Source organism: Perognathus longimembris, chromosome 18 (genome assembly GCF_023159225.1).
Source record: "Perognathus longimembris pacificus isolate PPM17 chromosome 18, ASM2315922v1, whole genome shotgun sequence".
Taxonomy (NCBI): Eukaryota; Metazoa; Chordata; class Mammalia; order Rodentia; family Heteromyidae; genus Perognathus; species Perognathus longimembris.
Window position 1 is genome coordinate 10076443 of NC_063178.1, and position 24093 is coordinate 10100535.

At 36.5% G+C, this 24093-nt stretch overlaps 1 protein-coding gene across 12 annotated transcripts in view; it reads left to right on the plus strand.

Moving 5' to 3' along the window:
- Celf2 (CUGBP Elav-like family member 2) overlaps positions 1-24093 on the plus strand; it is a 303253-nt gene that overhangs the window by 116072 nt on the left and 163088 nt on the right. The gene's annotated exons all lie outside the window — the stretch shown is intronic.

The window sequence follows — 24093 nt, forward strand, 5'->3', positions numbered from 1 at the left end:
TACACATTATTTGTAGTGCATTTTGTATTTCCTACTGCTTTGTAATAATCGGAGCCTTTATCTTCACATTTTATTATATATTCCAGGGAACATGCTTGTTCCTCAGTTACTTCATTCATTCATTCATTCCAAAATTTACTTTGTGCCATATTTGTTATAGTTCTTTTTCTATTCCACGTTTTTGCTATCCAGCTACATGTTGGAACTTTCCATTAGTAATATGCACATAAGTAATTTACATATAGAGAATAATGATGAGTGTTAGAAATATGTGAAGCCCTGAGTGTGGGTTTTAGTGCCTTTACTTATTAATAAAGAGATACTCTTCATGAAAAAGAGCTGCTCAGACCTCCAGGATGAACTCAACTTTGTTATGTAGAAATCGTGGTTTTAATCATAGTATAATGTAGAATGACTTGCCATTGAATTTTGTAGTTCCACTGAAAATGCTTCATAATATAATACAACTTGCAAGTTTGATTATGTGACTTCCTAAGACAAGAGCTGGGCGCAGGTGCCTCATGCCTATAATCCTAGCTACTCCAGAAGCTGAGGTCAGAGGATAGCTGTTCAAAGCCAGTGGGGACAAGAAACTATGAGACTCTTATATCCAATAAATTAATAACTAAAAAGGCCAGAAATGGAGCTGTGGCTCAAGTAGTAGAATGCTAGCCTTAAACAAAAAGCTCAGGGACAGTGTCCAGGCCCTGCATCCAAGCCCCAGGATTGGCAAAAAAAAAAAAAAAAAAAAAAAAACCTGCCAGGATAGTGATTAATGATGGTATTGATGGGGTGCCTTAGAAGCCTAACAATAAGGACATTTTTCCAAGGTGATAGTGCCCGTACCTTTAAATAAGTCAAAAAGGAAGCTGGCTTCTGTGATTACTTCATAGAAAATATTTAGATTCATGAGACCCTCTAGATACTGAATTTAGTCACTGTGTAATGACTGGAAAGAATCAACTGTTACATGTTGAACATAGTACTTTGAAACTAGTTGCAGCTTGGTAATAAGTTGGCCTTAGTGATTTTTTTGCCAGGAAAGAAGAGAAGATTCTGTTGTGAAATATTATCAAAGGTTAGGTTGGGTATCTAGCTTTGTAGCTGCTCAGGCATAAGAGCCATCACTCTTGAAAGATAGGTTAGGTTTGTTACTGAAGTTTGAACTCAAAGCCTTACTTTTGCCCAACTTGCTAGTTCATCTCGCTTGCTCAGCTGGTGTTCGATCACTTGAGCCATGCCTTTCAACCAGCTTTTTGCTAGTTAATTGGAGATAGAGTCTCCACCACCGATTAACTAGCAAAAATTAATTAGCCAGCTTGAGCTGGCTTTGGACCTGTGAGCCTATATATTTCAGCCTCCTTGAGAGCCACAGTTACTTGGCACTGTTTTTTTTTTTTTTTTTTTTTTTTTTTTTTTTTTTTTTTTTGGCCAGTCCTGGGCCTTGGACTCAGGGCCTGAGCACTGTCCCTGGCTTCTTCCCGCTCAAGGCTAGCACTCTGCCACTTGAGCCACAGCGCCGCTTCTGGCCGTTTTCTGTATATGTGGTGCTGGGGAATCGAACCTAGGGCCTCGTGTATCCGAGGCAGGCACTCTTGCCACTAGGCTATATCCCCAGCCCATTGGCACTGTTTTTTGTGTTGTTGTTTTTTTTTTAATTTTATTTTATTTTTTATTGTCAAACTGATGTACAGAGAGGTTACAGTTTCATACGTTAGGCATTGGATACATTTCTTGTACTTTTTGTTACCTCCTCCCTCATTCCCCTTTCCATCTCCCCCCATGAGTTGTTCACTTGGCTTACCCCAAACAGTTTTGCAAGTATTGCTTTTGGAGTCATTTGTCTTTTTATCCTGTGTCTCTCGATTTTGGTATTCCCTTTCACTTTCACTTTCCTAGTTCTAATACCAGTATACTCAGTTTCCAATGTACTCAGATAAGATACAGTGATAATGCAGGTACAACCACAGGAAGGGGATACAAGAGGGTCATCAACAATAGAAGCTACGGTTTCACATGGGATGTTGAAAGTAATTACAACAATTTTGTTTTTCTTTCCTGTGAACTCAAAAGGCCTCATATTTGCTGCATTTCTTTGCTTGCTTGGTCCTTTGAGTTATGCCTGAATCCCATAAACTCATTAAGAGGAGAAAATTTGTGATTATTCAACCCTTTTAACTGAAGATAAAAATTACATATTTGTGCACACGTTTATGCACTTCATTTCTCTTGTTCCCCAGTTATATCATACAGGTCTCCTGGATGTTTTTTCTTTTCTTTCAGAATTTCACTGAAATCCCTTTGTACAACTACTTAAAAATAATAATTAAAATTAAATTATTCATTGAATACTGCAAAACTTCACTAAAAGAAATTAAAGAGTACATAAAATGAAAGTTTTTAAAAAAAGAATTTCATTGCCAATTAAATGTGTTCTTGAATATGTAGTCAAGACAGGAATAAAGATAAAATAACACTAGTGTTCTTGCCAAATCTACTTCTTGCTAAGCATGTAATAGCTTTTGAGTAGATTTTAATTATTGTTAATTCATTTATCCATTTGTGCCAGTTTTTATAAGTTGCTCTAAATTTAAAGAGAGCAAAAGCCTAGTGTACCAAAGAGTAGATTATTAGAAGAAATATAGTCACGTCTGTCATCGTAAATGGTAATTCAGCCTTAACACAGCCAAGGAATCAAAACAAGCCAACTTCATATACCCACAGATGTGAGCCATAAAGGTATAGCCCTAAAAATGAACATGATCCTGAATACTCAAGAGGCTATGTATTAAACAATCACAGAGCCCAATGAAATTGTCTTGTGTTATAAATTTTCAATTGTAGAAAGTTACAGCTCATTCAAAACCCAATATCCATAATGTAGTCTGACAGCAGCAAAATCACTCCACCAGCAAAAGACTTAAAATGAAAAGCAAATGCTTGCCAAAGAGGGGGAAAAAAATCTAATCACATGTCCAAAGGGTGTCATAGGAAATAGAACAGTGTTACCACCAAATGGACCCTTATGCCTTTCTTAACCATGTATCCAAAATATGGTCTTGTGTGCAATGAAATTTGCTTTGCTCAGACACCGGTATAGTTTCTCAGCTCAAAATGGAAGAATAAAGACTGACATATCGTAAGAGGCAGTGCTGATGCTGTTATATATCAGAAGATACAGTAATTAGCAAAATGATAACAGCAAAGGGAATTCACCTCTGAATCATGAGCAAACCATTAGTAGTAGTGTTCTTGTCTTAAAGGGACAAAACTAAAAAGAATTTGAAGAACACAGTAGGGCTTCAGGTAGAGCCTAAAATTGCAGCACTTTTTGCCTGTAAGAAAGCAGGGGATGAAAATGTAAAAAAGAAAGCAAATGATCCATTTTTCATCTAAAGAGTTAGAGCACACAACAAACATAGATTTCTTAAATTCTAACAATTCAAAACATGTGATTCCCCATCCCCTCCCCCTCCCACCTAGCCCCCCACAAGTTATCATTTTATCCCACAAGTTGTCATTTTATCCCACAAAAATTATTCTTTGGGGATGGAAAAGAGCTGTGTGCAGAGTTTAGAGGCCTGTGCAGTGATATTACAGTTAGTGCTGATGTAGCAGTAGTTAATTGTGAAAGGAAATTATTACAAAGGTATATAGGATTTGGAATATGCTGATACTTATAATCAGAAGAAAATAATATGTACAATCCTGATCTGACATATTTATACTTATTATACTAATTGACTTCTCACTGCGTTTGAGTAGCATTATTAGTGCTTTTGTGGGGAAAATGTGAGTCTCAGAAGGTTGAAGGAATTTGAGGACTGCTCCTCAGCCTGCATACCTACAGCGTGCACTTGATTTTATAGCTTCATCTAGATAGTCTCTTTTCCCTGGAAGTTGAATAATACTTAAAGGTTTCCAAACAGAACTGTAAATCCTTAGGACCAAACCTGCACTGGACTTTAGAAACCTTTAAGAAATGCCTCCTTGCTCAGCAGGTATTAGGCAGAGGGGATGAACTTAATGCAATAAATTATATTGAGTTTTCCAAGTTGCCTTTCTTCTTACATATCATATATCATTAATATTCCCTTAAAGAGAACCTCTTACACCTCAGTTGGATGGCAATCAAGCAGACATTGCAGCCTAACAGAAGAGGTGCACCATGACAGGGAGAGCATTGCCCCTCAATCTGCCTTTTCATAGTAAAAAGACATAAGAGGACTGGCTGTTGGGAGTTCTGAAGGTATTCTAATGATGAAGGAGCACATCTTACTGTGATGTTTCTAAGCAAGGCTTTAAATAATAGCTAAATCTAGCCAGATCAATGCTTTGAAGCTTTATATGAGTTGAGCATCACTATTCCACACTGTGCTTTCTGTCCCCACACTTATATTCTTGTAGGTGAGTTCAAGGAAGGCAGAGGTCCAGGGCCTCTTGCTTACCACCATCTCTGGCACCTGGAGGAGTATGCCTCATATGTTATAGACCTTCAGGAAGTTCCTGCTGAGTGAGTGACTGATTGAGTGAATGAATTGAGACTTGCTGGCATTGGGCTGTGAAAACTAGGATACTAAGAATCAGCAATACAAAAAGAGCTTCCCCAGTCTTTGCCTTACGGTGTCCCATCGAAACCTTCTGGTTGTAGCAGAAAGTAGACCTTGTAAACCTCAGAGGGGCACGTGCCTGTAATTTAAATGACATAATTTCTTCTTCAATAGTTGAAAGAGCTGTGGCCACTGCTGTTTGAAGCCTTAGGTCATTATATGGTCCACAGGTGCCAGTTTCTACAGCTTCACAGAATCCCTACAGATTAGTCTTGAGCAGGTGTTTTTATTGACTAATGCTTTGAGGGACATCAAGAGAGAGAAGATGAATCTTTGGTTCCAGTTCTCTCGGCCTTTCTTTCTGACAAGTCTCTGACACTGAGCAGTTCTAGTATAATACACAACAAGATTGATGTGCTGTATGATCAGTATCTGAAATACCATGGTGAAGCCCATTTGAAAAATTAACATACACTTTTTAGCAAAAATGAATATTAGGTAGATGAAACTTGTCCTGTCTGGGATGTGGGTGCTAGTGGGAGGGGGCAGGGCAGAGAAGGTACAAGAGGGTAAAAATGGGTGAAATGACACTAGAGATTGGTTTGTGAAGGGAAAAGGAGGAGATGAGTCTGATCAAGGTAGTGTGTATTATATATATGGATATGTAATGAAACCCCTTGTACAACTAATTGATACTAATATTATAAAATATATACTGAAGGTTTTTCTATCCATATAATGGCATCTTGGTACTTGTTTAAGAATAATTTATAAGCAACTTCTGTATTAATGTGCATACCTCATTTTAAAGCAGTTTCTCCTTTTCTTTTCGAGTCTGTTTTTTGTACATGGCACGAAATAGTGGTGATCAGAGGTCCAGACCAAGAGCAAGACTTGTGCATTATATTTCTTTTGGTTTGCTGAGAAACATTGAATTCCAGCTTATCAAAAAATGACTTCTGACTTGACACCATTCTAGTTCAAGACTTAGCAAAGATATTTTAGTAAAATAAAATATCAGTTTCCATGAAATATGCTATGAAAAACCTCTTACTTTCAAAGAAGTATTCAAAACAACCACAATCATTTCTAGATCTTGCTCTGAAAAGATAAAGTCAGCTCATGGAGCAAGGGGTCTACTCATCTGCTCTGCACTTTTTCTTCACCTCCCCTTTGTAAACTTCAGCATAACTTCTCCCTTGCATTTCAACAAACAGCACTGGCTGCCCTAACCAAAGAACTTCTCCAAAAGCCCTAGCAGCAGATGGATATGGCTAGCACTTGTCAAAGCATGCATGGTCTTAGGGCTGTACGGCCTCAGGTACACTTCCCAGGTCTTTGTTTATACCTATAGAATCAGACTCTTAGGGTGGGGAGTGGAGCCTGAAGTTTTGCACTTACCAAACTTCCAAACTGTTTGCAAACAGGTAATCAGCAAATATTTATTGATAGTCTGTGATGTGTCTCTCACCTGGCTATATGCTGGGATACAGAAATGTACAAGAACAGATGTGCACGCTGAGTGTTCCACTTTACATTCGATTAAAACTAATTCGGCCTTGATTTGTAAGGTTCAGAGAGATGCGGTAAAACCTAGAACTGACATTTTTTAATCCATTATATAGTCAACAAATATTTATTCAGTTCCAGAAAAAAAGCCATTGTGGTAAGCACTTGAGACAACAGAGACCATAGTGGTGTTCTTGGGCTCCAGGGATTTTGTTATGTTCTACTTAGAAAAATAGCATATGAAAGTTAAAAGATAGCAGAGGAGTGAGGTAATCCAGTACAATGCCACAAAAGAAACTGTAGTCTAGTGCATTAATGTAAGTGTGTGATAGAAATGCAAATAGCAGTGTTTTGAAGTTGCTCTTATATAATAGTCCAATATGCAGTAAGCCCTCAATAAATCCAATTATTTCATTATAAATTAAGATAAAGTACATCTTACAAGATAACTTTTTCAGTAACCATTTCTACATTTATCAACAAACGCATAAAATTTTAAATAGAGAATTACCCATCTCATTTCAATTATCCAGAATCTTGGAATTAAAAAAAAGAAAAACAAGCTTCTAGGGTCTCCTTATAATGTGTACCCAAAGAAGGTTTTGAGTTCATGACTTTTATTTAGTAATTCGTGTGTATGCCAACCAACACATGCTCAATTTAAAGTAGTAAAAATAAATTGAATATCATGTTAATTTTATCCTGATAAGATATGCAAGGAGAAAGCAGACATTGAAGACAGGTAAATCTTAATTTGGATTTCTTAAATGAAAATTAAAAAATAATGAATGTTGAGTGTAAAATGTTCATGTGTATTAAAATAATAATTTGAATAAAATCCATTCAATTTGAGACTATCCTGAAAGAGTACAACAGTTTTCCACTGAGAGAAGTCTCAAAATATTTACAGTAATGATTATATGGTTTTTACTTCACAGTAGCAGCTATGTCTTAGAAATGTCTATAAATTGAATATTAAACCATTTCTAAATAAACTGAGAGGCAATAAAATTAACTTGGTAGTTAGTTAAAGCTGACGTCACAAAAGTGACCTGACCATCCTGGGCATTTTACCTGGGGCACTCCATCCAGGTCCACCCTTCAGCAGAAGAACTGGGAAATTCTAAATAGCCATTGCCGTTAAAGACAGATAATTCTTCCATGTTTGTCCTGTGTCACTCCCTTTTATAAACTCCCAACTCACAGTATTATACCAAAGGCTTATAATTTGCAAAATACTGGGCTGGGAGCTGTAGTGACTACCAAAATGAATCTTAACCTTCAAACAATTTGTGATGGAATAGAGAAGATTAGCCTGAAGACATCCTACCAAATTTCTATTCTAAAAATATTTGGGTAGCTGTCATGAACTGCCTTTTTTGCTTAATGTATTTCAAACCTTATTTTCCTCAAAGAAGCCAAGATTCTAAAATGAATGGCATCTGTTCAGTAGGAGACCATCTCCTGAGTGTGTTAAGCAGAGCAGTGTTCTCCCTCCTAAACAATTTACTATGATTTAAGATGGAACCTTGAATGCTGTGACTGAAAAAGGACATAAATTATCAAGTGGAGGAGGGAAAAGTTAGTACTTAGTGTTTAACATTGAAAACATTAAGTGCAATGGTATGTGACTGAACCTGATGGAAGCTAATATGTAATTACTGATTTTTATGGTATTGTTATAGTGATTATATTTTACTTATTCTGTTTTCCTTTGTAAAGAACAATATAATATAATTATAATTAATAACTGCAAAGATAGGCTCAATTACTTAAGTCATGAAAATGAATTACCATCATCATATTGAGAATTTTCAGCCACTGTGTACAGAGCATATCTATATAAATAGTAGTGCTTCTGAGGCTGTTACTTGGAGGAAACTGAAATCAATAAGCATTATAGAGTTAATGCTGAAATGAATCGTTTTAAGCCAATTACCAGAATTTTGTAAGTTATTACTATCTTTACGTCCTTTTGTATATTTTAGAAATTGTCACAATTTATTTGTAAAGTTAAAATTTTTGTTATAAAAATTGTTTCAAGGAACTTTATGATTAAGAGATACAGTTTTATATAGTTCAAAAATAATGAGAAACAAAATCCTGTTAAAATTCAGGATTATTTTTGAACCTTTGATCTATTTTTGAGGAATATTTTGAAATGACTACAAGTCTTTGCATTAATATTTATGGTATTATGTGCTAAGAGGGGTCATATTAATGTTCCCTTATAAATATTTCAGTTACTTTTTGGGATGAGACTTTCCTGCAGATTATGTGATTTCTACCTAGAAGTGAAACCTACAGGGAAGTTATTATCACCAGGCCTGTGAGTTATTTCAGTGTAATTAATACATGTTTCTCATTTTTGGCCTGGTACCTCCTCTACTTAAAACCCTGTGAAATCTTTTAAGTCTTTCCTTTTCTGTACCCTAAATCTGGTTGCTTGCCTTATTTTAGTTCTAAATTATAGTTCTGTAAATACATATTTTACCCTGCCCCCACGCCCTAAAGGGAGGGTAGGCTGCATCATTGCAGATCACTCTACAAGTCCTAGCTGAAGATCTCTCCTCCACGCCCTCAGTTGATCTTTCCTCTGGTCTTTCATTACCACTGTTACCACTCTAAACCAAGCCACTTTCAATTTCTCATCTGAATTACAATATTACGGGCTAAAGTCAGAAACTGTTTCTTGCACTTTTACTTAGAATAAAAATGGACATTTCTGCTTTTTGAGGAATACTGAACTGTCACCTGATGTTGGATAAAGGCTTGCCTCACCTTCCTGCTTTGCATTGAAAGCACAGGTCCTTAAGATGCGCGCATGAACAGACTTTCAGGTTGTCTCACCCCCCCCCCCCAAAAAAAAAAATCACAGGCTGGAAGGTTTAACAGGGATTTGTTTTATTATAGTAAGGTAAAGGAGAAAAAAAATGACAAACATTTCCTGCTCCCCTGTCAGAAAATGGGAGGTTAAGTCTTAGAATGGCAGTTTTCATCTATAACTTTTATACCTTCTAAGCTGGGAAAATACACATGGGCATGTCTAGCAATCCCCAAACCATTAGGTAATGGTTCTTGCATGTTGTTGATTATTCTAGAAGGAGATATTGGGCCTACCTAAAACAAAGGGCCAATGGGCACATTTTAGGGCTTCCTTTCCCAAATATGCTTTAGTCTCCACCCATTCTGGAAGAGTCTGCAGCTTTTTACCTTTCCAAATATGCTTTTGTCTCTACCCATTCTGGAAGAGTTTGCAACTTTTTACCATTTCAAAGGAGAAAACAGATGCAGATAGCCTCTTTTATGTCTCATTTTCTTGTAACTTAGCATCTAGAAATAGATGTGGTAGAGGGGGAGTTGAACTGCTTTGTTCAGTTTACTTGCTGATTCCAACTTAGTCTGGTGCCTTTGCTACAGAATTTCCTACTGTTGCTCTTGGCAGCAGAGCTCAGGGTTCTGCCTGCCAGTGTTGCTGCTCCACTGCTGGTGCTGCTGTGGCCTCCTTCGGTTCTTATCTCCAGAGTTCTATGAATGAAGTCCAGGATAGGGAAAGATGAATGAGAAGAACTTAATTCAGAAGAGAAGCATCTAGCTTGAAGGCACTACCAGTGCTGTCTATTGTTATATTCTTTGTTTGTTGTCTGTTTCTTCTTCAGGTAGCTTTCTCTGTCTCTCTCTCAGTTTGTGCCTCCGTGACTAAGTCTAAAGGTTTCTGTACCCTGCACTTTGCTTGGATTGGTCATCTTTATTATTATTATTATTAGGTGTTTTGGAAAGTAATACTTTATTGATCATTTCCCACAATATTCTGATTAATGGTTAATTCCTCATCACTTCCCTTCTGCAAACCCTCTCCCCAGGATAGGTTATCAGGAGGTTAGAGAGGCGCACAGGCAAGCTGTTCAGAAACAATGTCTTTTGTGTATCCTGTTTGGAGCCTGTTAGGCCAAGATGCTTCCTCCCACCTGACTCTCACTTTTTATATTTGTTCAAAATAACGTAATTTTTCTATCTCCTCATCTGCCTATCCTGCTTCAGAAGCTGATACCTTCTTTTGGAAAATTACTTCACTATTTAATCAGTGAATCAGAAATGGGCAATGTTAAATTAAAGTTGCCTGAAAAGAAACCTAGTTTGTATTTTTATTCTTTCCCAGTTGTAAGTATCCAAAAATCAGGAATTCAATTGTTTTTAATGTTGAAATAGATCATTTTGACTGTCTAGTATTCAGTATTCTCTGAGAACTACTGTGAGTACAGAACAATCATTCTTATGTCCCCCTTTTATTTAGCTTCATTTGGCTCTCTTCTGTGGTTTGCATAGGCTTTGAGAGGATTCATTTATGAACACTGAGAAATGAACTCCAAGAAATGAAAACAAGAGATTTTTTGGTTTTCGTTTAGTTTTGTTTTTTGTTCCCCTTTGTTGCTGTTTTTGTATTCGGTGCCTTTTGTCTTGTTTTCTTTTTTTTCCTTTATCTGTTTGGTGGAAAGTAAGGGGGAAAACAGAAATGGTGAAACGGGGGTGGGTACTCATTAGACACTATGTTAAAAATGAACTATACAGTTTTTTTTTGGGGGGGGGCATGGAAACCTGGGAGAAAGCAAGGGAAGGACTGACACTGTTCAAAAAGAAATACATTCCTTACTTGACCCATGTAATTGTAAGCCCTCTGTAACAACTACAATAACAATTTAAATACAATAACAATTTTTAAAATGCTAAGTTCTTCTTTGGGCCACGTATAAATGTTGCTCCTTCAGATTAGTGTTCTCAAATTTGTTAAAATTTAATTTTAATTAATAATGCTCATTGCTTGTATCAGAATAGAAGTCTAACTTCGTGGAATTTTCATTCATAGTGTAATAATTCTATGCATGTTCATTCAGTATAAATATTTGAATACTTATCACATGGCAGGCAGTGTGTAAGCTTTTTGAACACTTACCATGTGGTAGGTGCTGCGAATAAAAAACTGGACACATAATGCCTTCTGCAAAAAACCTTTGTCTAATTCATATACATAGAGGTATGGTTCTTAGTCTGGTGCCTTCTAATCTGTTCACAGGGCATGGGAGTAGAAGACCTTCTTCAGGAGTATTTCAGAGTCAGATAGAATTTGGCCAAATGAGTGAAGGTGAGGAACAGTTCCCTGCCAGAGAACAGTGGAAAGGCAAATTTGGCACCTTCTAAGACTCGTGGGTTTTAAGTGTACCTGGAACAGAGCCTATATGTAGGATGGGATAGTAAGAGTAATGTTATAGAATTAGCTACTGACTAGTCCCTGAAAAGCTTTCATCATTCTGAAGAGTTTGAAGATTATTTAAAGGAGCTTTTAAATTTTTCAGGGAGCTGGAGCAGCAGAGACAGATTTACATTCTTGAGAGATTCCTCTGGGTGCCAAGTGGAAAGTGAATTAGAGCGGTCTAGACTAGACAAGCCTAGAGTAGGGAAGAATACAAAAGCAACAGGCTGTGGTTCCTCAGGCCCTTTGCCATTGACTTTGAAGTGTAGAATGATTAATCTTTGAATATTTATTTATCTCCTTTTGCATGTGATGTGCCTTGATAAATGAAGCTGAGAATTCAAAGAACTCTTAGACCCAATTTCTGCCCTGAAGACATTTAGAGTTTGTTTGGGAAGGAAGATAAAAAAGCATAATGTACAGTATATAGTGTTTTAATAGCTTCTAAACTATTTTTACATATAATACCTCTTTTGATCCTTAAAACAATTATCATCTCTCATAGTATAACTGACATTTTTGTAAATGTAAGATTGTAGCACTCTTTAAATAATAAATATATAATTCCAGACAAGGTCTTTCGATTCCTAGGCCTGAGCTCTTGCTACTACACTGCCCTACTTGTTAAATAGTAATATAATGAGCTAGCTGCAAAAAAGTGAAAATATGGCATAGAATGAGATTACTCATCATATAGCTTATATAGACCATGACTATGTGATGAATTTAGAGAATAATTGCTTACTTTGTATCCTTAATGGTACATTGTTTCTTTTTGGAGGCAAGAAGCTTAATGCTAATGCTCAGACATGAATGAATAAATATGCAGAGGCAGGCAACAGAGGTTAAGTCTTTTTGCTTCAGGTTTCTTAGACAGGAAATGGGTAAAAACAAACCAGCAAAAAGAAAACAAAACTGCACCTAATTGCCAGTGGAATCCAGTAGTGAAGAACTTTAGAATCACTATTGAATGGATATGGACTTTTTGAAAGAATAGTGACCACAGGAGCTGAGAAATTTATAGAGAGAAAAAAAACCTCTGAAACTGTGTGTGGAATACAGATGGCCAGATAAGATGTAAGGTAAGGTAGTTAGGAAGAAGCTCTGGTAGAACCAAGGTGTGCGTTCCCTTCCTCCAATGAGGGAACATGTTGCTCTTGTTTTGTTTTGTTTTCAATTTTTTATTATCAAACTGATGTACAGAGAGGTTACAGTTTCATACATTAGGCATTGGATACATCTCTTGTACTGTTTGTTACCTTGTCCCCCATATCCCCCTCCCCCTCCCCCTTTCCCTTTCCCCCCCTGAGGTGTTCAGTTCACTTACACCAAACAGTTTTGCAAGTATTGCTTTTGTAGTTGTTTGTCTTTTTTTTTACCCTGTGTCTCTCAATTTTGGTATTCGCTTTCAATTTCCTAGTTCTAATACCAGTATACACGGTTTCCAATATACTCAGATAAGATTACAGAGATAGTGTAGGTACAACCACAGGAAGGTGATACAAGAACCTCATCAATAATAGATGCTACAGATACACATGGGGCGTTGAAAGTAGTTACAACTGTGATATAACAATCGTTTCCATACATGGAGTTCATTTCACTTAGCATCATCTTATGTGTTCATAAGGGTATAGCTATTGGGCCTTGTGATGCTCTGCTATGACTTGCCTAAACCTGTACTAATTATTCCCAATAAGGGAGACCATAGAGTCCGTTTCTTTGGGTCTGGCTCACTTCACTTAGTATAATTGAGGGAACATGTTGCTCTTGTTTTTGTTCTTCATTTCTTCCTCTTATCCTGTGTGTGCCTCCAACTATAACTCTTCCATAGAATATCCCTTCCTTGCTTGTCTTGGGTAAAGATTCTTTCTCATTTGTGCTGTTTTTTCATGCACCCAGGTTAATGACATGTGTGCTGTTCTTTCATCATCATGGTTCTGATGTATCAAAAATCTGTAAGCCACTGAAATGCTAGACTTGCAGAAAAATGCACTTATACTACGGGGTGGGGTAGTGCAGGCCTGCAGTACCAGCACTAGGATTACTGATGTAGGAGGATCAGGAGTTAAAGCCCACCTTGTCTCAAAGCAAAAACAAGCAACCACACACACACACACACACAAAAAAAATTAGTTTTGCTCCTTTTTCAGGTCCCAGAGACTCTGCTATTGAACCTTATAACGTATGGAAATCCATACATTCTTATTCACTTAAGGTGCCATTTTGGTTCCTTATTTACCCCTCAAGCTAGAACTTGCCATTTTGTATCATCAGACATTTTAGAGCATCTGCATTTTGAATGAATTTCCATCCCAGATTAATTAGTTGAACATTTTCTTAAATGTCTTTTTTTTTCTCTTCCTATTTTTAATCTTTTGCCTATCTCACATTGATAACTTAGAGTTTAGCATGTGTGCTGTTCATTCTGTTTCTAAATTCCTCTCAAATGCACCAATCTAATGAAAAGCTTAGGCTTTTCTGGACATATCTGGATTGTCATCTTTCATTAAAACAGATTTCCTTCAAAGGCCATATTTAACTTAATAAGAATACAATTTTTAAAGTGGTAAATTACTTTACCCTCTTCCTCGTGAAAGGAATTTTAAAAAATCACTGGTAAATAAAATTCCTGGGGCTTGCAGGAGAGAATTCCTTAAATAATACATCCATTGCACTACCATAGCATTGGCATTCCTCCATGGACTGAGAAAGCAACTAAGTCATTTCTGAAGTTAACACTTTGCTGGGAGTTGTATTTTCTTTCTAGGCCTTTGGTACCTGTGTTGAATATGGATATTATCTAGTGAAATGCCATATTTCATCATGTTAGAATGAAAATTCACAATAATTGTCTCAGAAAGACACTTTGCAGCTCTGCATTTACAACTCAGTATCTGGCTAATTTGCTGCAAGGTCAGAAAAGCAGCAGGCTTATGAGTGAGTGAAGGAAAAAATTGTCCCTCATGCTTGTCATGATTTATGTAGATTGGCAGTTAGGCAAGATATACAGATTGTAATTTGATGTATTACTGTATTTAATCATAGAACATAAAGTCATAAAAATGCCATCTACTTGGAATAAAGCACTGTGCTATATGTAAAATGTTTACTATTTGCTTCTTAATAGTGAACGTTACATAGTTTCCAGTAGAATTACAGTGCTTTATTTATTTGGTATGTTCTCCTATGTTGTGTTGATATAGGGAAAGCAGGTTATTACAAAGTGTTAAAGGACTGAAACTTCCAAGAACTAACTTACAGAAATATAACCTATATAAATCCCTGATTGAGAGATAGGGAGTTGAAAAGACACTTAAGCAGGGGACATGTGAATTTCTGTGTTGTAGGCAAGGCAGCTTAATAGAATTTGACTATGACTAAATCCAGCCACTTAGTGAATAACTGTCTGCCTTCCTATAATTCAGTAGCCAAAGGTAATGTGCTTGTTAAGCACTTTCCTTTATGATTCCAGCAAGTCCTACATTCTGGAAGCAAATGTTGTATTTACCATAATCCATGAAAGGAAAAAGCTTGGTCTAAAAATACAAAACTGTGAGCGAATGTAAAACACTGCTGCTGTTCAAGTTTTGTAATTGCTTCATAAATGAGACTCAGGCATCTGTGTGGCAGAGATACTTTTATGTATCATTGAAAGAACGGGCTGAGCCTCAGATGGGTTTGCAATAGCATCAGGATTCATGAGCATCAGTGAAATGTGCTTTTGTGCTGACCAAGCAAATAATAGCAGGTTGTATGTAGGACTCCACATTGGAAGACATGATTGCCTGGTGAGTGATTACATTTAATATGAGAATCAGGTAAAATTGTTCACCCAGAACCAATTGGAGGGGTGGAAATATTAAAGGATAGAATTGCTCTGGGAAATCTATATTCTCAGATCAGCTACTGAAGGAGAATGGGAGGTACTGCAGAAAGCAGGAAGTAGAAAGTGGAAGTAAGCTGTGGGTACAGAAAGTAAACAAATAGGGTTTGGAAAATCTATCCAGGCTTTTAGAATAGATAAAAAGTTGCTGTTTTTCTTCCTTAGCATCTATCAACATGAGTTAAGCTTTAGTTTAGCTTCCATTAAAATAAAGACTTTATATGCTGCTGGTTTACTTTCTATGAGAGTTATTTATTTTTCCTACACTGTTTCCACTTTCAAGATACTTTCTTAAAGTCAGAACATTGTTAAAGAGTCCACACTCTTTCAAAGTACCCATAACATTTCCTCACTGTGGAAGTCTGGTGAAGGCAGCTCACACCTGTAATCCTAGCTATTCAAGAGGCTGAGATCTGAGGATTACAGTTCAAAGCTTGGCCAGACAGGAAAGTTCTTGAGACTCTTTTATCTCCCAGTTAAACACACACACACACACACACACACACACGTGCGCGCGCACACACACACACAGCTGGAAGTAGAGCTGTGGCTCAAATGGTTGAGTGGTAGAGCACTAATCTTGAATAAAGAAGCTCAGTGACAGTGCCCAGGCCAAGTTCTTGATCCTCACAAAAGCACAGAGAGATGGGCCTCTTTGTGCCCATTCCCTTCCTGAGGCATTTGGGACTCGTGAATGAGTTGACTACTAAGCAAAAAATTTGTGGTGCTGGGATTTTATCTTGTCATCTAGCTAGTATCAAAACCTTCCCATTCCACTTAACTATACTTCTGAGAGATATCTTGTGGTTCTTTATACAGACTCATTTTAATGAAATAACTATTTTAAATAATGGTACCTTAGTTTGTATATTCATATGAACTTTTCACCAGAGGGCCCAAAGTGTAATTAATCAAGCTTCTTTATTCTGTATAAGTACTGCACGCTAACCGATTGCACCACTAGAGCTCCAAGCTTCTTTATTCTGAAAGGTGAAATGTTTAAAATAGAAAACAGCAATGTTTAGGTCTAAACAATCAAAAGTTTCATAACAAGAATAAAAGAAGGGGTCATTTTTTGCTATGATCTAAACAAGGAACTTTATTTTTCACTTTTCCTTTATTTTCTCTTGTGTCATCTGTGTATCTACTAATTCATCTTTAGCTGGTTGAATGAAATGGCACACAAATAGAGTTGGAGATGAGTATCATTTGCTCAGTAAACCATTTTACAGATTCTCTAATGAGCATATGTTCACGTACTCTGTGAATTATTGCTGTCTACATTCCTAAATAATAGAATTTTTCTTATCATCTGAGAAGTCTTCTCAGGATTCTTTCTCTCTCAGGCTAAGGGCAGCTTGACTCTCCATGTCATTAGAGAGATCATCTTTCATTTACAACTCCACAGCCACATCCCTATGTGTGATTTTCTGCTCATAGAGTTATCTTTGCTTGAGCTCCCTAAGACCTTTAGGTAAAAATGAAGGCAGGTCATATGTAGAGTAGAACGACGATTTTCATCATTGTGATGTCAAAATGTATATTGTGAAATATATGTAATAACCCAACCCGCCCCCAAAAAAGAAAGGAATGTACTCACTGCCTTACATATGAAACTGAAGCCCCTCTGTACATCACTTTAACAATAAAGAAAAAAATTTAAAATGAAGGGAGGTCAACAGCCAGCCATCTTCAGGAAAGGATAGTGCTGACTTGTTAGATTGCCTTGTGCCTTAGTGAAAATCATTGAGAATCATTAGATTAGGGCAGTGCTTGAACTGAGAGAGATCCACTATCTCTTTGCCCCATACATATCAGGCTTAGAGCGTAGGAATGAGGAAGAGGTAATGGAATCAAGAAGAAACTCTCACTTGGGATTTTCAAGTGTTTGTTTCTCTAGAGGATGAAATTCTGTTCTGGCCTGTTACAGTGAGCCATCGTCATGATGCCAGCCTTAGTAGAACCAACAAACAGATGGTGGCTGAACACAAAGATTGAATTTTAGTTTATTTTTAAATGTTAAGGAAACTCTTTTAAGATTGTTGATATGGAGGAATAAGTAATTAAAGACCAATGCTGCCTCCCTCCCTTTTTGTTCCCTTTAGTATGATGAGCCCCAAGAGCTTCTGTAGTCATTAAAACATAAAGTGCTTGTGCAGAAGCTTGTCCCCATAAGCCTTCTTGAATGTGACTTGTATGAATATAAAAAGATGCCTTTGTCAGTGGGTAAGGCTGTTATTATGATTGGGTTCAGTGTTTCATAAGCACATGGCCATATATATGAGACAAGTGACTTTCTCTTGAATGAAGAATGTGAGTTATAGAAACAATCACTGTCTTTCATTGGGAGACAGTTGTTTTTATTTTTATCTTTGGGATATACAGTGAAGATTTCATGCTATGTCACTAGAAATATATTTTTGAACACTTGTTCACAGGTCTGTAAAACTGGCCAACCGTCTTTTTTCCTTCTCAGTAGTAATCCTGGTATAGTAACAGCAAAGGTTTCTCTGTCCATCAGAGTAAGAACTGAGTGAACCTATCAGTGAAATAGTGGGTGTATGTGAACAGCAAGCTACTCGAAACATAGTTCTTGTTATTTGCCTCAGTTGACAAGGAGGATTCTATTTAATAAGGAATGAGTTTTTATAGCTTTCTTAAATGTGGACATTAGGCCCCTTGTATTAAAATTGATAGAAGATAGGCATTCCAACCATTTAAAATAGCATTATTGGTAACTGAAATCAGTATGATTAGCAACTGGAACCCTGCACTGTTGCAGTTCTCACTGCTCAGGTTTTTGTTTCTTGCCTTCATTTACAGAACAGAAGGAACTGCTTTTGCTGACTAGTCTAAAATATTAGACTGAGTGTAAATATTAGAAAGTAAATTTTGTCCAGTATGCTGCTTTCTTTTCTCTTTAACCAACAGAAATATGGTGCTGTAAATAATTGAAGCTGAGACTCATCCAGCATTAGAGACATATATGAATTTTAATAAAAGTCAAGGGCAGTTTGATACTTCGCTGAATGCTGGCAAAACCATCTCTCAGGTCAAAATAACATTCTGTCCTTTCTTGTTCTTGAAATGGTTGGTTTCCTAAAATGACCATCTTTATTTAAATTATGGACTCATTTAGAGTAGTTTAAATAATATATGGTTTCACATATAAGTGGTTTCATAATTTATCTCACCATTATTCTTCTCTGTCAGAATTTTGAATGTTTTTGTGCTTGTTTATATAGTGTGTTTTTAATTTGCTTAATAGAATGTATTCATTTTTTGTGTTTTGATAATGTAATATGAAGTAATGAATCAAAATAGATCCTTTGTCCCTTAAAAAAAGAATTTTGAATATTTTTGTTAATCAAAGAAAACAAAAGGAGTATCTTTGTCCATACAGCTAAATTAGTTGCATTTGTTATCCCAAAAAGCAAAACAAGACTAGCTTGTCAATAATGGAAAAGTTAGGCTTGTTGAATTGATTTGGGAAGGGGGACAGGGAGAGGGCAAGGGAAAGTGATAGAGGAACTGAGTCTGATCTAGGTACATTGTAAATATGGACATGTCACAATAAACTCCCTTGTAAAACTAATTGCTGCTACTTAAAAATGTGAATGAAATAAAAAGTCTAGTTATCTGTCAATAATGGACAGTTAGTGAATTAAAAATAGCCTATGTCAACCAGGCACTAGTAGCTCATGCCTGTCATCCTAGTTAGTCAGGAGGTTAAGATTGGAGAATTATAGTTCAAAGCAAAGTCCACAAGACTTCATTTTTAATTAACTAGCAAAAAGCCTTGCTGGAGGTATGTCTCAAATGATGGTGCACCATCCTTTGAGCAAGAAGGCTAAGCAAGAGTAGGAGACACTTGAGTTCAAGCCCCAGAACCAAAAGAAAAATAAAATTCCTTTATAAACCTCAAGGCTTTGGTTTCACAAGGGAGCTGCCTCCCAGCTAGAACCCATTTATCATGCATTAATAGGAGATAGTAACCTGCTCCTGACTTGTGACCAGTTCCTGCTACTAAATTATTAATATGCATATTAAGTAGACCCCTTTCCTTAATCAGCTGATGCAAATTTACTTTCCCACAAAGCATAGCTCTTTAGGTTTCGTTTATGCCAGGTGAAAATTCCCCAACCACGAGTCTTTTCTGTAAATACAGTGCACATAAATACGAGCACCATGACCAGACACATTTCCAGAAACAATATCCGAAATAAACCCCAAGGCTTTGCACTTTCTGAGCATGGCCTTTGGGTGCATCTGGTGTTTCTATTTCTAACTCTGGGCATGCTTAAGCTGTTGTCTACTTTCTTTGGCTCCTCATTATTCTCTGTATGCTAAGGTGGATTATTGCCAAGCCATTCTTGGAGATCAGCATCGTTTGGGTTGCTAATGAAACCTCTGGTGTGGAAGCCCCCAAAACTATCTGATCTCAAAGAGAGTATGTAGTTATGGACACCTAACTAGGAAGTTACATCACTAACTTGCATTCTCCACCAAACAAATTTCTATCCTTAGGTATCAATTTATTCAAGTATATTTTCCCAAACACTTAATGCCTTTCTTCTGTTAGATCTATTCCCAATCGTATGGATACAGAAAAGCTCTACACAGTTAAATTTCCCAGGGGGAAATGTGGTTTCTAAAATTGATACCATATGACCTTGGGAGGGGAATTCAAGTATTGGGGGGTTTTTTGTGTGTAGGTTATTTTTCAGCCTTGCAAGTTGTTACTTCAGTGATTCTGCTTCGTGTTCAGGTTTCAGTACTAATAACATTCCTATGCCACTGTTTTCAGTAATATAAGGTGTAAGTCTCTCAAAGTAAGTTTTCCCTCAGTCAGTACCATAGGATCAACAACAATAACAAAAATAGTGACTTCCAAGGAAAACAACTGAAGGCAGGAGGTACCATACTTTCTGTTGTCTGTAGTCTTTATTATAACAGGTCTGTTCATTGTTATATAAACATGAACCTGGCATCTAAAGTCCTAGACGAATGTACTGTGTTTACTCCACATTGTAAAGACTTCTAGCATAGTAGTGTTTAATGACACTACTGAAGATAGAAAATTGCTTCTTTATTCAATTTGATTTGATTGCCCTTACAAAATTGCCTAGCCTAAAACTTAAAAAGGTACTTAAATAAATATTTAACTTATAAGTATATAACATAGAACACTTAAAACTCTAAGCAGAGGGTATTGCTGTAGCACTTTGAGACCAGTAGAGTTTGAACTCCCTCTGTGTAATCAGGCATCTGTTACTATACAGTAATAAGAAAGCAAGCAAAAACAAAAAACCCTAGGCAGCTGTTTGTCTTCAGCTTCTACTTTTGAAGTCACTTTTAAAGCTATGCCAAACTTAAGTTATTATCTCCTATTTATTTCCCATGTGTATAACTGTATTCTCTTCACGGAGTCTATTTAGCAAATATTGTCAATTCAGGAAAATTATTATTGCAATTTTAGTTGTCCCAGTTTAGAACTGTCATTTTAACACTGAAGAACTATAGTAATATACTTTGTGTTATTAAAAATAAAAGTAATTATTTCCATAATTTTAAAATACCAAGAATAATCATTGCAGGTGACTTTTCAGTTTCAACATTTGATTCCATAGCATCTTTCACCAGTGATGTGAGTTCATAAAAAGTTAACAGGAGCAAAAGTAAATGGAGATTAGTAAACAGAAAGTTTCTAAAAAGATGAGACTAGTGAGTTGATTAGAACTGTTTTCAAGAAAGATGTGTTGTTTAGCATCCTTTTGTCTCCATGACTACAGATGTTTCCTCACTCCATTTGTAGTAACATCTACTGGAATTTATTTTGCTCCTAAAAGTTTCCAGTCCAAATACTATCCTCTAACTTGACTTATTAAATTTAAACCTCATTACTTTTTCCTATATATTCCCTAGATTCAGATTACCACTTCAGTCCTGCTAAATAATTATATGGCTAGTGTTCTTGTGTTATTGTATATATTTGAATTGGTTTTCTGCCCATGTCTTTTCCCTGAGTGAAATAACAAGAAAACAGAACAGGGAATACGAGAGAAAGTGATGGTGTTACAGACTTTTGTTATTGTTGTGATAGCATTTGGCTTGTTTTGAGCTGTGGAGGTCTTCTTTCAGCTTTCAGTTACTGCAGGCACACTAGTAAGGTATGCATAGAGGTCCCTGCACATGGCTGTGACATACAGACCTATGGCTCTGGAGGATTGGCCACAAGAGGCTCAAAAGTTCACTATTGCCATAAACTAAACAGGATTGAGACAGTTTCTTCTGGAATAAACTTTAATAAAATATGTGTGGGTCATCATATCTCATGTGAATTTTGTTAGACAGGAAAGAGTGGAGGTAAAGACTTCTAGGAAAAGTAGTCTATTCTCCTGAAAGCAAGAACATCTAGTTTAAGCTATCCATTCTTGTTCTACTTCTGCTAGAATCTCGCTCTGATTATTACCTAGCCCTGGCATGTCTGACAATGAAAAGCAGGCCTGTACAATCTGGGAGAGCCTTGAGGAGTTACAAGAGAACATTCTGAAGAGAAAGAATGTTTTGTGGGGATCAAGAACTTGCAGCTTTTGGTTGTTTTGTGTTTTTTTAAGCTACACTGAAAGTTCTTATCCTGGCACCTTGGCCTAGTTCCCATTAACTCTCCTTGTGAAAATTAGAGTTGAGTGAAAGGAGTGTAGTGAATTGATAGAGAAGCACTTGAATAAGCCACTTGTCTTTAAAAAATTTTTTTTTATCTTTCTGCAGAAAAACAACTCATGTTAGTTCATTAGAGATCAAACTATGAGCAGGAAGCAAAGAACTTTGTAGCACCTTATTTTAGGCCTTGAATATTACATTGCATAAGCTGCTACAAACATTAAGAAATTTATAGATAGTGACAATGTGTCAGCATTGTGTTCCAAAGCTAGTGCCTGGCACGTAATAAGTTTCCAATAAACAGTTAAATAAAGACAGGAAAATATACTGGAAAGAATTAAGTAATAGTGGAGAGTTTGTCCTTCAACAAGGTCAAGTAGCATTAATTGCCTAGGAGAAGCTTATATAGACAGGTCTTGTCTTTGTTGGTCTTTGTCAAGAGACTTTGATTTACTAACTTACCATTCTTTTAACTTATCACTTTTAACTTTAGCATCTTTTAACTCTTTTAAAAGTAAAGGTCTCAAAAGGATGTTCTTAAAAGCATACAAAAAATCTGCCTCATTCCTAACTCATTTTATACTCCCCCCAAAATGCAATTTTCCTTCTGTTTCTTTTAGAACAATTTCTTTCCTTGAATGGTACTGTATTCTCAGCTTGTCTTCAGAATGCATCAAATTTCTCCTAATATATTGGTGGCACAACTTTGACTATACGATAGTCAAGAATGGTTCTGGATACTGAGGATCCAATTAGTTATATAGCAAGATAGGACAGAGATGAAGGGGTGGGTTGCATCACTCCTACACTACAAGGTTAGTTGGGCATTTCTCTGAAACTCAGCATCTGCCATGGACAGACTTGGCAAAGGTCTTAGCTTCCAGGAACAAAAGCAGATTGCCTGGGTTACACCCTAAGAAATCTTGCCTATGACAGGGTAAAGAAAGGCATTTTGGATGTCAGTTGAGGCATCATTTAGAGCTATGACTCTGCCTAATTTTCCTAAGGAACAAGCAATATCATTAATATTATTTGGTTTAGATTTAAGCTGTTCCAGAGAGGTCATTCTCCTCTCTTAAATATAGATAGATAAGTACTTGATTTTTAATATTCTCTTCCAGGTTTTTTTTGACAGATTATACATATGCTAATAGAAAATAGGCTTATTATTTGAAGCACAGAGCTGCTTGTCACCGAAGCTTCATTAACACTGTTATCACTGCCTGACATTTATCTTATAATTTTCTAGAGCTGACTGTTGTGTCACCATGGAAACCCAAATTGCAATTGAAACAAGTATGATAATAAAGGCATTCACCAAGATTGACAGCAAGCAAAGCCTAGTTATATTTGTTTATAGTTTCTTCAGTAGCTTCAGCTAGAGACAGAGAATATGCACTTCAGGTGTTTAGATTTAACTCTCTACTCTCTTGGTTGTCTATGTGGCAAGTTATAATGTCTTTGATTCTGGTATTAGTCATGAGAACAATAGTATTTGCTGGAATCATCTTGAGGCATTTTAAATATTTAACGTAAAATTAACCATGATATTGCTTGGATCCAAAAGGAAGCTCTTTCTGGATGATTTTGGCACAGTGAAATGTTTAGTCCCTGAACTGGCAGCTTGTGGTATCCAAATGCATTTCTTTTGGGGCAGGGAAATCAACCACAGAGTTATACTGTGTGTTTCCCTTGATATCAGGAAACCTGTGCTCTTTCAAGCTCATGACTTCACATTGATTTGGTTGGTGCCTCAAAGTGAAGAGTCATGAAACTGGAGCGGGTCCAGAGTGAATTAATCTGAAATTAATTTGATTCTGAAAGACTCCATCTGGCTGTGTTTGAGAAAGGCAGTTAGACAGATATATAAACACATGATCATCTGTATTCATTGTGCCAGATGTAGTGTCAAAAAATGAAGAAATGGCTTCAAAAATCAGCTGTGGGGAATTTTGATATAATGATATTCAGTCTCTTAGAATAATAGCCATTATAGTTTAGCACATAATCCTATTTTCTTATTTGTTTAGAGGGTTAGATTTGATTATGTATATTTTTAAGAAATAAGCAAATTAAATGTCAAATCCTATCTAATTGTTTATTTAAGATGCTAAAGGGATTTCTGACATGCTGAGTAGGTAAGCTATAGATTTCCAAATCAAACTGTGGTACTTGGTATTTATTTTATATTATAATATGATCTAGAGATTTAAAAAGTAGCAAAGCTAGGCTGAGAT